Source organism: Neolamprologus multifasciatus, chromosome 8 (assembly GCF_963576455.1).
Source record: "Neolamprologus multifasciatus chromosome 8, fNeoMul1.2, whole genome shotgun sequence".
NCBI classification, from domain to species: domain Eukaryota; kingdom Metazoa; phylum Chordata; class Actinopteri; order Cichliformes; family Cichlidae; genus Neolamprologus; species Neolamprologus multifasciatus.
The window spans coordinates 12,257,742-12,273,882 of NC_140446.1; the positions used below are offsets into that span (position 1 = coordinate 12,257,742).

General features: G+C 39.9%; 1 long non-coding RNA gene across 1 annotated transcript in view; it reads right to left on the reverse strand.

Moving 5' to 3' along the window:
- Positions 1-16,141, reverse strand: part of LOC146512599 (uncharacterized) — a 64,083-nt gene that overhangs the window by 17,079 nt on the left and 30,863 nt on the right. Inside the window, exon 3 of the long non-coding RNA XR_014875653.1 lies at positions 1-14,267. This exon is cut by the window's left edge and continues 17,079 nt beyond it. This is a non-coding gene — a long non-coding RNA (uncharacterized LOC146512599). The remainder of the gene's footprint in view (positions 14,268-16,141) is intronic.

Sequence of the window (16,141 nt, forward strand, 5' to 3'; positions counted from 1 at the left end):
AGAGCTCCTCTAAAGTTTATTTACATTTTCACGTAGCGTCTAAGCTTGAACGTCAGTGTCAAAGGATCTCAAGGCCGGATGAATTAGCGATTGCAGTGCGAATGCTCTAAAGCACGCATTGCAGGGAAAGTTCATTTCACTCCAACATGTCCGTTGCGAGCACTGCTGAGGAGCAGACTGAAAGAATCTTTCATTAACTTGTCTTTTCTTGTTACTTGCTCTGAATCTTGCTTTTGACTCGATCCAGCCGAGCTGAGTAGAACCGGGTGTAGTGTCAAAACCGCTCTTGAAATACGGCTTTGTCCCGTCAATTACAAACACTAATGAGTGAATTTTGCTTCCAAAAAAAATAAAAAGAATCTGAAGCCAGACACATTTTTATATGTGGAAAATAAATAAATAAGCTCAGCACCCCATGGTTAACTTTCCAATAGGCTTCGCAGAGAGCTCTGTTTGATGTGGATGCCTAGAGTTGACTGTGTTTGGACAGTCATGGGGTGGAGCTGCCAGGCTTTTAACTGCTCCAGAGAACACAACCCACCACAGAGCAGTACATAGGAGTCCCTCTGTCCCGAGGCTGGACACAAACTATCAACTGAGAGAATGAGAGCGAGAACCACAGTGGGATTCATTCCCGCACAGTCCTGGAGGCTAATGCAGCGGCAGTGAAACACCTTGAAGACCTTTGTAGTGCGATTCTCAAAAAGCATTTCATCTGCTCCACACTGCAGCGCTAAAAAAGATTAATATTAAATCTTCTATTCAAAACATTTTATTTCTCAACACTTGACAGCTACAGGTGAAGAGACGGGGCAGGCAAAAGCTTACTTTGTGAATTAAATCGTATTTAACTCACATCTGTCAAGGCAGGCAAGTATAAGACATACATTCAAAGGAGGTGGAAAGAAGTCATTGCTCCTATTTTGTGGTGTGGGAGGCATGCAATGCCTAATTTGAGAGAACGAACGTGCTTAAGTTATTACTGCAGGAAGGCAATCTGTCAAAGGCAGGCTGTTTTGGCATGTTGCATACCGCTGCTGAGATCATAGAGTCAGATTCTGCTTGCAATTACTGCTGAAGGACCTTGGATGCAGGCAGACGGCCATTAATCCTACTTCTGGCCTTGCACACTACGACATATCAAAATTCCCACTGTCCTCCATGCCACAGCTCTGGGAAAATGTACCAAAGCAGCCAAACCGCACCAGTGGAGTAATTGATGCCATCATTAATGTAATTAGGTACATTTAAATCAGCAGTATGCTATGGCTTACTTTGATCTGCAATGTATGGGCATTTACAGGGGAGAGGAGACCACTCAAATGTACTCTATTAACAGAACGTTACTAGAGCCGAGGATGAAAAATGAGTTAGCAGGCCGGTAGCTTGTTAAGCGATCAGAGAAGCAGAATTGCAATGTAAAAATTCAAATGCCCTGCATTTACAGCGTTCCTCAAATCCAGACAGTTGAGCGTTTGAGAAGAAACAATGCAGTCTTCCGTTTAAAGACAGAAATGCTTCATTTACAAGTAATGAGGTCAGCTATGCTTTGTCTGTGCTTATGGTGCTCAGCACTAGCTAATTTCACTTTAGCTGTGTCAGTCTGCTGACTTTATTAGCCCATTCTACCAAGTTCACTAAACGTTATCGTATAATTTCTATTTGGGATTGTAATTGTAGCCACTGTTCAAGAAACATTATGTTATCTCTTGTTTTAGGTAACAGGGAAAAAGTATTATAGAAAAACACCAATATATATGTAGCAGTGTTGTACATGGATTGGATTTTAAATACTTAAATACATAGTTATACATGGTATATGTGTATAACTATGCTATATTTATATATGTTATATTATATTTTTGACTTTCTAATACATCATGTGTTATTTGAATGGATGTGTTATTTCAAATCTTTGAATGACTGATGTATTAATTGTTGTCTTTGAATATATTTGAAATTAAGTTGAGCAAACAGTAGAAAATATATGTCTGAAATGAAAGAGTTTAAAAATAAAGTAGCATAAAATTAATTACAAGTATGACCAAGCATGAATTCATTTACATGCTGTTAACCACTGTTGAAAGCATGATAAAGTACGATGGTCTTTGTGAAATAAAGTGCATTAGTAAAGCAGTAACACATGGAAAAACCCCAGTATACAGTTCTTACCACTAGATTACACAGCTTAGTAAATACATGGGATTCTGAGTGTGTTCAGTTTCTTTTCCACTGACATCCATATGTACAATGAAAACAGGCTCCCTTAAAAAGTCTGCTGCCTCTTTGTTGTCATCACCAAACCATGTTGTTTGCTATACAAAGGCTGTGGTTTCATCTGAGTGAAAGCAGCACACACACTGAAGAGAAAAGGGCTTCAAAGAGAGAGATTCATCATCGTGCCTCGCCCCTCCCACTCACAATACACCTACGCATCTCTGTGATCAGGTCATTGGGCTGTTTAATGTGGTATGACATTTTATCCCCACCTTAACTGTCTTAAAGCAGTGGGTTATGCATGGAGTCACTTCAGTATCGGCGAATGCCTGAGTTTCTTTAACCCACTGATAGGTTTAGTTGGGGAAAAAAAGGGAAGTTAATGTCCCTATCAAAGGAAAACGTTGACACTGCCATAACTATAGCTGTAAATGGCTTAAAAAGAGAAACTCAGAAGAGGATAAAGGTAATTTCATGAAAAGAAAAAGGAAACTTGAACTTTGTGTCCAAAAAGCAACCCACAATGAACCTGAAGAAAATGCTGGCACGGGAGAATCCAGTTCCACGAACTGCAGCGGAAGATTTTGTCACGCGTCCAAATATCTGCATAGAGTGTCATGTTATGCCCGTGCATCTGCGTGTTCTGAATAACTAGCATGACTTCCGTGCAGATGGTCACAGGATGTGACCACCTCGTATCGCCTGTTCCCATCCATCTACCGCTAAATAGCTCCTTTGACACCCCGTGCCTGCGTCTCGCCTCACATGATAGCCACCATTTTGAAAATAACACAAAGAAAAGATGAGCAGAAGTCTTCCTTTCTTTCACTTCCAAAACATCGCTTCACATGCACAGTTCACCCCACGAGAACTTTTGACCTGTTTGTGGCAGGCTGTGAGTCACGAGTTAGTTCTCTTGATATCACTCCTTTGAAATCTTAATGTCCAACTGCCCTTCTTCATGGCCCCCGCTCAACAGCTAAATCAGATTTATAACTACTGTCAAAGGCAGGGATGACAGATAAATTAATCTTCCCTTCACGAGTTTACATCTTGGGCATCTGGACTGCTGATCTTGCCCTAACAAGCGCAGAGGTCTTGGTGAGCTGTCTTTTAATGTTGATGTGTTCATGGCTGGAGATGAATGGCTCTGTCATAGGAATCTATTTATACAGCAGTTATATAGCAGTGCCACCAGATCCAGGACATTGCACTTGCCTAAGATGAGCAACAGCATCTGTTAGAGGAAGTCAGCAAATGACACTTTCTTTGGTTTTGGAGCACTGGTCAGTGTAATGTGTGCTTGTTACTGTCAGATTAAGCAATAAAAACGAAAACAAAACAAAACAGGAGAGCCAGCAATGATGGAAAAATGTTCTTTTCTTCATCAAACAAAGCACTCTGAGAGTTTATAATGGTTTTCGTAGAATCAAATATTTAGAAAAAGATGTATCTGGATATGAAATTGAATCAAAATATATCGTTTTTTAGCTGATGACTGCCATGATCCTTTATTATTCATTTGCACAAAAATGAAAGGTGACACATTTTTAGAATTAATGCATCACAATAACTCACAATATTTTCAAGTGGACACAAATAACAGAAACCAACAACAAATCAACTGAATGGAGTCTAAGAAAAGATTCTTACATTTACTTTATGGACCATAATCCATTAGGACAGGCTAACATTTTGGTGTAAGGAAGATATTATTGAACAAAAAATGAAAAACAATGCTCTTCACACAATTGTCCTGTAACATAACGTACATTACAGTCTATGAATTCCAGGGAAACTATAAATTGTAGCTTTCCACACTGGATCAAACTGAGGATATCTGGTGTTTAATAACTGAGCACTATGTCAGGTTCTAAACACAGACATTTACCAACAGGATTTGCTGACCATAGCAGCAAATCTGCATTTTTGTACCAATAGGAATCATCATACCAAACAGACACAAACAACAACGCACAATCGATAATGAAAACAGACTGCGTGATGATTCCACAGGAGGTCGACCCAAAAACAGAACACAAGGAAGCGGATTATAAAGCCAAAATCTTTTAATCCAAAAACAAGCGATGGTCACAGACGTAAAGGCGGTCACTCAAGGCAAATGATGAAAGCAGGAGGGACGCAAAAGGCACATGGAACTATATAAAAAAATAAATTTAAAAACTACTAGAAATCCTACAAGCTTGACTACAAAAAGTACAAGAGCAGAATAATCAATTTTAAAGAAAAAACTAACAAAGACAGGAAGTGTCAAGAAATAACCAAACTACAACAGGGAAGGACTTCTCTGTAGAATAAATAGGAAAAAAAAATCTGAAACCATGACATAATGTGCTGGTGAAGTAAAACAAAGTAGACTGCTAAAGGTTGCTAAAGAAGTGACAGCTCAACCTAAAGAGCTGGCTCGCTTCCTCGCTTAGCTAGTTCACTTCTGAAATTCTGCAGCATACAAGTGTTTTCAAAATGTGCTGTCCAATTGTCGGTAAAGTGTCAGTCCATTGTTGGCAAATGCACTGGCTCTTATATAGCACTTTTCTACTGTCTTCACGCACACACTCACACTGATGGATGCATCAGGGGAAACTGGGACTTCAGTAGCTTGCACAAGAATTCTTTAGGATGCCTGGGATCCTAAAGAATCCCAGGCATCCTAAAGGATCGACCAACATTCAGACTGGTAGATGACCCGACCTTTCAAAAAAGGATGATTATCCTTGGAATGCTTATTATCTAAAGATCTGTAAATGACAACTCAACTCAGTATTTTTCCTGTTAAAATTAAGTTTTTCCTCCCCACTGTCACCAAGTGCTTGTTCATAGGGGTTCATCCGATTGTTGAACCGCTGTGTTATGATTTGATGATATATAATAAATACAGGGATGGGTGACTTTTAAAAGCAGTGGTCAGCCAAGCGAACTGGGTGCAACGGACAAGAGACGCAACCAGTTGGACTGATGTTCAGCCGCACCATTAGCTTGGAATAATAAACTAGGCATCTTCCAAATTTCAATCATCAAAATATAAATCAAAAGAAAAAAACAACATAATCTGAGATTAACATGGTACTATCATATAATTGGTGGAGAATTGTAGCCAGCTGAAAAACAGGACCACCGGGACTGCAGAACTCGAGCTTGTCATTGTCAGCCCACCCTCCTCAGTGCCTAACACACCTCCTCACCCCATCACATGAATCCCAGTCACCACCCTCCACTGCATCTGCAACAAAAGATACTTTGAGGTCATGCTCCTCTTCTTTGTGCCCACCACAGCGTGAGAACAGAACCACTCGAGACAAGGACGACTTAAGTGGCACTAATAATGAATAAAATCCATCATATAAGGGAAAACCAGTAGTGCTCCGGAAGAAGCTCCAAAGCGATGCGCAAACAAATCAACTGTGAAGAATTTAATATTTTGTAGAATTTTCCCGGCCTTTAAACTGAAATTATTTGACTTCCCTCATCAAACTGCGTAACGGACTTCATTGATGATAATATGTCTGAGCTTTAAGCCGCACCCCTCTCTATATTCATCGCCCCGAGAATCCTCTGTGGGGGTTTAAAACTTCAAACAGTTCCTCATGAAAAAGTCAGAAGGTGTCAGACATGTGTTCCCCCTCCTTGCACCCCTACCCTGCCGGCTTGCCAACACCAAAGGCCAGAATTGATTTTGTGTGAAGCAAGACCAGCTCCACCCCCATCAGGGATCACCTGCCTTACTCCCTGACTGTGTCTCTCACACAGCACTAACAATCAGGGGAAAACATTAAAAATACTGACAAGATATCTGTGGTTATCAGAGTATATTTTGCTAATCATGCATCACATAGTGTAGAAGAATTGCAGAGCGCGTTTTGTACAAAGTGATTTCCTGTCAGAACATCTGACGGACGTTAAATTGTTACATTTAATTTCTTTCTACTCTAATTCCACATGGATGATCCTTGTGTATGAGCTAATAAAGTGAGGTTTATGTTAGATTCACAACAGATTATGTGAGATAAGAGCATCGTCCTTCGACTCAGAAGGCTATAAAGCTAATCTAGCTGTAAATAAAAAAAAATGCAGCATGAAAGGTCAGTCAAGAGCCAACAGAGATAAAAGTCTGAGATGGCTTTTCATGTAGGGTGATCCATTCACGATCCCCTTTAAATTAAACATTCCTTCCTGGTTGTCTGCATGTGCTCATCCTGGAAGGCACTGGCAACATGGAGCGGGTCAGTTTCTGATTTGTTTTGTGTTTTGAGTTCCTAAATTTGTTGTGATCCATCATCTCAACATCTAAATCTTCTCTCAAAGTTGTTTAAGGAGAATTCAAAAGGCTAATCCAGTTTAAGTAAGCTATTTTTTTTTCCTATGGAAGACATTTTGACTTGTCAGAGCAGGTGTAGCACAGCTGTAGCCAATGCCATTGTGTATTTAATAACATTACTAATGGCTCGGTTTGTTGTGCGTTCCAGTAAGCCAAGCCAGCAAGTGTGTTTAATAACAGGACCGGAACAGCTAAATACAATGCAGCTATCATTAATGTAATGGCTTGCACCTGCTTTCTTCCTACTGTGACAAGTTAGCTTCCACCAATACCAAAAAATGTTGTGTTGAGCTGATTGCTCAGATTGCTTTTGTTTACTGAGCGATTCAATAAATGAGTTGAAAGTAAATAAAAATGTAGTAAATACACAGTTTTTACTCAAAATGATAGTTTTGTCCATCAATGGCAGCCATGAATTCCAGTTGACTGTTTGTTGACATTATCTGATAAATGTTCACTCCATGTCTCGTGAACTTCCTCTCACAAGTTGGATAACAGACATGTCATTGAAGGCACTGAGCTCCAGCGGCTACTATCGCCACTCCATCACAGACAGAATTACAGCTAACAGCTTCTTCTCTAAATATTTCTCGTCTGGCTGCGCTTTGGGTCATTGTTCTGCTGCAGGAGGAAATTGACTTCAATTATTTGATAATGTTCTTCATTCCTAGATCTGAAATCAACTTACCATAAGCTAAACTGTTTCAGTGGTTTACGGTATAAAATGCATGTGCTAATGTAATGCCTGCACCTCATTAGCAGGCTACTCGTGAACCATGCTAACATTTCTGTTTGTGTCTTTCAACAAAATACAATGTTGATATTTAAGGACATAGGAGAATCTCTTTGGGTTCCTTTGTTGTGGTGTAAAACTGGATATTTAAAATCGTGTGATTCTACTGGTACGGATACTTGTTTCTAAATTTCTGGCACAGTGGCATCCCTAACCTGTACTAGTTTTTTCTTATCTTTCTCTCTCTACAGTTGAAATTGTTGAACTTCCATCAAGAAGACCCGCACGCAGGTGTCACCTCTTCACTGTTGCTGTTAGCTCGTGTTTCGTGCCTACTTTTTAATGAACCTGCCAGCTGAGGATCAGTGAGGATCCCTTTCTTAAGCGCTTGTTAGTTATCCACCGGGGTCTTCCTCTTGTCTTTATATTCTAATCAGAGCCACTTTGAGTTGTTTCATGAAGGGAGTAGTACACGCCTTTGCATGAAATTGTTTTCATGTTTTTATAATGTAATGTAATGTGTATGTGTTAGTCCCCATAGGGAAATTGCTCCTCTGCATTTAACCCATTCACCCAGTGAAGCAGTGGGCAGCCACCAATGCAGCGCCCGGGGAGCAGTGTGTAGGGACGGTACCTTGCTCAGGGGTACCTCAGGGTAGCTGTTCAGTGGAGTCAAACCCCCGACCTTCCGATCATGGGGCCATCATTCTACCTACTGAGCTATCCCTGCCCAGCCAGTTGAAAAAAGTTCTTGTTTTGTTCTTTTGTAATAACCTTGTAGCATTTTAACATGCTAAATTTGCAATAGGTGGCACGATGTGAAATGTAAAAATTAATACCTGTACACCTACATAGATTCCACTAAAAATATTTACTGTTATATATAAACTTAATTCATCATTTCTGATCATTTTAACAAACAAGTCCAATTTCGTAAGTCATGTAGAAATTATCCTAAACTTCGAAGCAGTAAGGTAGTAAAGCTTTGTTATTATTGCTGGTTGATATTTTAGAGAAAACTACAAGAACACAGTTTGAAATAAACCCAAACACTCACAGAAGTTTAAGTTCTAGCATTGTCACAGATAACGCTTACCTCAGCACCAGCAATCAATGAAACTGCGAGCGAGTTGTGCAGTACTTTACTAAAAGGATACCTAAACACATTACAAAACCAAAGCTGAACATAAAATCCTAATGGCAAGCTAACATTTAATGATGTGTTTAAGTGCTAGGGAAGTTTATGCATTATGATAGAGCATTCATAAAAACTCAGTTTAACACAGCTGACTTCACTCATTAAATATTAATGCATTTTAACAGATTTGACATAATGTTATTTTCCTACCTACTAACAACATGTGTCATTCATGCTATGTAATAGCTTAATAAAAGCATCTATAAAGCAGAAGGGAAGCATATGAAAGGCCCAGAACAGGCAGGGAAACAAGCAGCCATGAATGTGTTTTGGAATGGAGGTTTTAGGAGCCTGGCGTCAATGTGACGCGACTTCCTTATTTTTAACACTGGGCACTTCAACCACTGGCTTGATGTCAACCTCTCATTCTAATGGACAGCCACAAAGCTGACAGGCCGTAAATCAGAGGAACTATAGAAAGCCATTAGTCCTGGGATACACAATAAAAAGCGGTAATGGTCTCATAAAGCCTGCAACACCACAGCAGACATTCTGATTCTGTCTATTAAGGGCTGCACAGAGCCTCGGATGAGTGAAAATAAGGAAGCCATTTTTCTTTTGTGCATTGTTGCCTGGGGTCTCGTGCTCATGATCAATGTACAGCAAGATGCACTGCGCTGAGAGCTATTTATTTACACTGTACTCCAGCTGAGTGAATGTTAGAGGAGGACATTGTGATTATGAAGTGCTTCTATTGAGCCTCTATGCTACAGATGCCTCATTGATTTACTGTGAGTTGATTATAAATGCCATATGTGCTCAGAGTGCTGGTTATGGAACCAAGAACAACAGTTTACATTAGTTTTTTTAATGAGCACGATGTCATACTCAAATTGTAAACAACAACATGCTTACCTTTAGTGCTCTCCTTTAGTCTTGTATGATGGGTGGGAGTGGAACTTCGTGTCTACTGTTAATAGCAGCAGTAGTAGTACTCCTCTAGGAAATATGAACAGCTTTACCAGATTCATGGTAATCTATCCAATAATGTTGAAATATTTCAGTCTGGGACTAGATCTACAGACCACAAACAAACTGGCATTATCATCCCCATACAGCCATGACTAAAAATGACATAGGACTATATAACAGCAACATCTCGTTCTAGTGATCTTCAGTCTTCATCTTTCTAAAGCTTGCTTTTGTTATTCGGTGTCAGACAGAGATATCGCCATGAAAAGAATTCTTTGAAACTGTTTTCTACTGATAAAACGTCCCATTTAACTTTTCCACTGTTTAAACTATGACTAACGCATTTCTACAGGACGTCACAGACTGTAACTCCAAAACCTCGGCAGAAGTAATCTAAACTTTGGGGATGGTTGTGTAAGACTTAAGGTTTGTGTTTTGTTTTACATTTACTTTAACTATATCTGTTTTCCCTATTTTTGGGAAGGCTATTCCAGAAGTTTAAAGTTAGACTGTTTTATCCATTACCAAAATACCAGTTTTGATGTGTACTGGGTGTTAATGTCATGCTGGAACAAATAATTGTGTCCAAATTTCAGGTTTTGACAGTTGTTACACTGTTCTTAGGTTTGGAAGTCTCGCTTTTACTCCTTTAAACATATCTTATGTCCTTGAGGCCAAATAGCTCAGTTTATGTCTTATCTGACCATAAAAGGTTTCTCCAGAAGGTCTTTGGTTTGTTCCTGTGGGCAGCTGTTAGTGTCACTAAAGTTTGAAGGTGTAGTTTTTGGAGAAGGGACGTCTTTCTCATGGACAGTTAATGGCAGGCTAGAGTCTTGGTGGTTCATGGGTTGTTCCTGAACATCCTTCTGTCATCTGAGGGTGACAATCTGGGTCTTCTTTCAGACACTGAAAAAGTGGCAACATATCTGCATAACTTGGACTTATGATGATTAACAGTTGTTTGAAATGATCTTTGAATCTGCAGTTGTTTAGAAGTGACTCCAAGAGACCTTCCCGACTCGTGTAAATCTACAAGTCTCCTTCTTAGATCTTTACTGAGTTCCTTGGACTCAGTATTGGTCAATCCAATGACTTCTGTCAAACAAATCTTTTTTTACCCAGCAAAGCTGTAGTCAATCAAGTTAACTAATGAGAAGTTAATAGGCCTCAGCCTTGTCAAGATAAAAGCCACTGTAGATATGTGCTGTACAATGATTCCACCTGAAAAAAGAGCAGTTCAAAGAAATTGTTCAAACCCAAAATCTAGCTTGACATGCCCATGATGGATGGATGTAAACCTCTAACCACAACTGTACAAAGTCAGTGTAGTTCAACTGAGTTCATATAGAAATAGAGCAGATATTTGTCTGTGAATCCAGTATGCTCAAACTAGACTCGAACTCTCGATGCAACCTTTTCCAGTTTATGTTGCATTTGAGAAAGTGTAATGTTGTACATAACTGGTAAAAACGGCTCTGAATAGTCGCCTTCCAGAAAAATTTCAAGAATAAATACAATGTGGAGAAACAAAATGCCAAAATTTTAGACTGATGATTTTAAATAAGCTTCAAATGAAGGCTGGTGGCTCATGATAGCTTTCGATGTTCAACATAACAAATCTAATTTACCAGAAAGCATCTTTTTGAAACCACGCCAACCTTATTTAGCTATTCCAAAACCCGATGCCAGATGTCTAAATAATTTCTCCAGATCAACCCAAATTTCCCCTCTCAAAAGATAAGAAAGTGTTCTGAGTGACATTTCAACAGGCTGTTCCCAACTTCCAGCAAGATTGAACTTGCCTGAAGACAATGACAAGCTCCTCTCTGTCTGATGTCACTTCCCATTTCCAGGCCGACTGCTATCTGCTACTGGCTTCTGCCAATAATAGCTCATCAAAACAACACAACCCTTCTTGGCACCAAAATAAAGGCTGCGGTCCGCGTCTGTGCCACTCAGTTGTCAATTAAGACTCCTCTTCACACTGACACTTGTGACTTAAAAGAAACAGTCGAGAATGTGATGAATTTGAGCCGACAGATGAGAAGGCAGTGCGCTGCGTTGCAGTACCATAGTGCGCTTGAGATATGGATAACAACTGACACAACTGGCAGGTCTTATGAAGTTTGATTTCATTTGTCAGGCTTGCTTGCTCCCTCACTTTTCAATCATCGTGGTAATAGCTCATTCTGATCGCCTGAAGACACTCACTCTCACTTCCATTTAAAATGCAAAGACATAAATATAGTAGGTGCCGCTATGGGTTGCACATCAAGATGGCATTTGTTGTATCCGAGATTCTGTAAATTCATATGTTTAAATGCGTGTAATATAGGTATCAGCGAGGATACTGAACCAGGTTTCGGTGCTTACAAAGGTGTCGTGATCTCTAGAAGTGACAAGGTTTTGCAAAAGAAATAAATAAAAATGAAAATACATATAAATGAACACATATCACATAAACCATAAATGACAAGGAAATAACCATCAACCTTGGTATTTGATCGCTAAGTAGACAAATGGAGCAGTAAGTGTCCAAGCCTGTCTCGGCGAATACCTTGCATGCTTGTCTCCAGCCGACCACATGACGCTAATTCCCGACTGAAGCGCTCCTCCTGTGCAGCCCTAATCCTGCCTGTGAAATGTGACAAGATCATTCTTAAGGCCTACTTTAGTCTGAATAATCTGCCCATCACAGACATTCATCCCAACCTGCACAGTGCCTCCAGCATCATAACACGCTACCTGTATGTTTTCACCATGACTTAGGCGCCATAAATTAAATCTACACGTCGGTGTATGTCCATGTGGAAATTTTCCATTGATTGCACTGCAAACATTATGAACAGTGTCCAGAAGTATTACTGCAAATGATCGATTAATTGCGTCAAAACACAACAGGAATTCTTAAGTTACGATAAACAATTCATTAAGCTCTTTTCTTGGTTTGTTTGTTTGTTTTATATCCTTGCAAATGCATTAATATCTTGATTTTTGGAAATGGTTTTCCGACAAACAAGAAATTCGGCAAAATAAATAAGCCCGACCAAGTTGCGTGCCATAATCTCATGAGTGCTTTCCTTGTTTTCTTAACGCTAATAAAGTACAGTACAGTGGATCTCACAGGCGCTTCTTGAAGTTTCCACAAAGTTCTGTACCAATAATATGGCAGCTGTCAGATTGAATTGAGCGACTGGTTCCCGACGCTAACATGAAGGTTAGGTGAAGTTAACTCTTCTTTACAGCATGACTACAAGCTGCCAGGATCCTCACCTTCCCGATGGCAAGTGGACGACAGCATATAATCTCCACGGGCTTTACTTTCTACTCCTGACCAGCTTTAACTAATTGAGAAGACAAAGTGAAAAAGACCCTTCACTGCCACGATCTTGGCTGCACCTCAACTTTTCTAACTCTCTCAGTCATGCTGCGCTCCTGTCGTCTGACTTCCGGCGAAACGGCATAAGTTCTTCGTGTCAGCTCCGAGTTGAGAGCTTGCAAATGAAGTCAGCGCTGCAGTATTTGACACTCAGATTGGGGCGTGTGTGTGGGTGGGTGGGGGCGAGGAAAATATCTTGGGTGTAGTCAAGGGGAATGGGTATGACTTCTAAGTATCTGAAATGTCCTGTCTTAAACACATAATATCCGTAATACTTCCTGACACATTCGCCTATAACCTCTTATTCTGTGCCAGCTTCTGTGGGTCCCTTTTTTCTCTCTCTGGGCGTAGAAGAAAAGCAGTCTATTTTCTTGTCATATTTGCTTGAAAGGGGACTCTCAACTTGGAGTCTAATTTCCTGCACTTTAAAGACAGTCCACATGCAAGGTGCATTACCATGCTATCAAGGTGATGGGAGCAATTTCAAACTGTCAGTCAGTCATGGAAATATCAGAGAGACTTAATGTCTAGTGCAACCTGTCAAAGACTCCTGTGAAGAGGTGGAGAGCATAATCTGAGTTTTATTCACTCAGTACCATTTACTTGTCAGTGTGGCTCTCTGTTTCACTCTAGATGGTAGCTCATAAGGAGATGGGGATATAATATGCCCATATGTATAGAAATATATATGTATAGAAAGTGGGAGAGAGCTACTTAAATGAAGAAGTCACTATGGCAGGTTTAAAAATGTATAAGAAGACCAAAGACAAAGAAGGAAAATGTAGAGCTGCTGCATATCAACAGAGAGCACTTATGTACCAAGTACCATAGCTTCACCCCGAGTATAAAACTGCTCCGTCTCGTATGATCTTACAGCGCTTGCTTCACAGACAGCAGTTAGTTAAGGCTGTTAATTTCCCGATAGACGCACCACTCTGGGTGACACACTGGGGCTGTACTTAACCATTATTAATGTGACAGGCCTCACTGCAAAGCAAATCAATTAAACAGGAGCAATCACCATAGTCTGGATAACGGCCCTTTTAAGGCTGTTTTCATGTGACAAGGAGGTCCTCGATCCAGGCCTCTGCGCCAAGACCTGACAGGTCAAGAAAGCGGCATGAAACAATAGCACCTTCTAACCATCATCTCCCCTTTTTACCTGTCAGATCCAGTCGGCCTGTCTGGCTGCTGACGCGGCGTGCCCTGCGCCGCCTGCCACAAGGTGAATTTTCATGTCATGTCGAGGGAATTTCTTATTCCATTTGCTCGACATTATAATGCCGCATTTATCGACCATATCCTCTTTTTGAAAGCTATATGTCAGGGCACCTGAGTTTTTGTCATTTTTTCCAACAGATTCAGTTACTTGTCTCTTGTGATTAGCTCAACGTACACGTGCAAGCATAAAGGGAGCATAATATCAAAAGTGGAGCACGCACTTACCTTCGCACTTTTCGGGCGATTCTTTCGCTTGTGACCTCTGAAGTGTCTGAAAGGGTGGAAGGAAAGCTGCTTTAAAAAAACACCACTTTTTACACTTACTCACGATGTTGGTTGTCATTCCATTTTTTTTTTAATAAAAAGACAAAAAATTATATAAAACCATCTGAAATATATTATAAGCATGCTTTTGTCTAATCAACCCTGTTGTGCAGACCATCCATCAGCCTGCAAAACTGAATTATGCAATACCCATTATATAATTATACATTATACAATACAGTCATGATAGAAGCTCCTGACAGGGTGACCCTAATTGCCATTGTTTTCCATTTTTAATAATCCCCAGATATAAATTGTCAAGTCGTCTCCAGTGCTTCAGCACAGAAAAACCACTATCTGAGAATAAAACGAGGACTAAAAGCTAAACTAAAAACACAAAAAGTGCCACAAAGAGGACAGAAGAAAGTCTTCACCTCTGATCTCGCTTATTTTACTTCCACATGAATCCTCAATAAAAAATATTTTGATGGGCAAAATGTAGAAGCGAATAAAAATTGTCAAAGCGATGTGAAAGATGCATTTCTTTGTATTTTCTTTGCCCATTAAGGCAAAAGATAAGCGTGGTCCTAATGGTTAACAGAATAGAACTCGGAAAAATAGAAAAGCTGTTTCTAAGGATCATTACTAAATGTGTGTTTCTAAAACACATGGATTAAATATCTAATTTCAGATGATAAATTAGGGCTATGTTTTTGGATATTTTTAATAAAGGCCAGAGAAGATGCTTTAATGAAGAAATGGATGCAAAAAGAACGGGGTGAATTAAACCAGATTTCTTTTTTTTTTTATTTGCAGAACTTAAAGTTCAGACATTTTTGCTGAATTCGTTATTAAATGTGAGCTGGGGGGAACTTTTGTAGAAGAAAACGTGACTTAGTCCTTTAAAAAATAAACAAACCCTTAACATTTAATGGTAAAGCCCAGAGATATGCTTTCTTACGGTGTAATCACCAACTAGAGGTACCCAGCCCTGCTTGTAAACGTTTGTATTTGCATGGATTCCGGGTGATTCATAAATGTGTCCTTGTGTGAAATACTAGCGGGAGATTTCAAGCTTTCTGTTTCAAAGTAATGAATTGCGGCGACGGAAAAAAAATGCGAAGCCATTTAAGGATAAAGCCGAGAATTTGGTGTCTGCCGCTGCGAGCCATCCATCACGTCCACAATAAAGGAGCTTTTGCCTGACGGTCGAAATTTATGGTCGCCCTTCTCTGCCCTAATAACTCAAAGCGCTGTGTCAGAGCCTGACAGCCGTTGCCGAAAACAGCACCCCTTTTATCAATCAAAAAACACTTGCATATGTTTAACTTTCGCCTGATCAGCAAGACATTTATAGGCTATTGAGTAATAAGATAAGTGGGTCTATTTCGATGGGAAGAAATGTGGACTCTTTAATGATTAATGGCAGCCACAAGAGAGTTTTTTAAGCGCTCTTGGAACAAAAAGAAGGATTTTTGGCATGAGTGCGGAAGAAATGTGGAGGTGTATTTTTTAATTTCCTACACCCAGAAAAAAAATATATAATAATGATAATCACTTGGAAAAATTACATGCTATTAAATCAGCGTCTGTAGCAGAATTACAGCGCCATATAAAAATACCTTGGAGCTTATCTCCAATTAAACAAATTGCTGTTTTTAGTTTGACCAGACCAGGCGGTGTAAAGCGGCCCTGTGCGGTGATGGAGCGGTTAGGGGAGATAATACAACACGTATTATCTGCCCTTCTCGTGGATTCACTTTACAGCTTTTGACCTGAGCATGGCTGAGAAGAGGCAAAAAATAAATAAATAAATAAAATAAATCTGCAGACAGTTGACTGGCAGGACAGGGAACTGACAGATGACAGGCTGTGATTGAG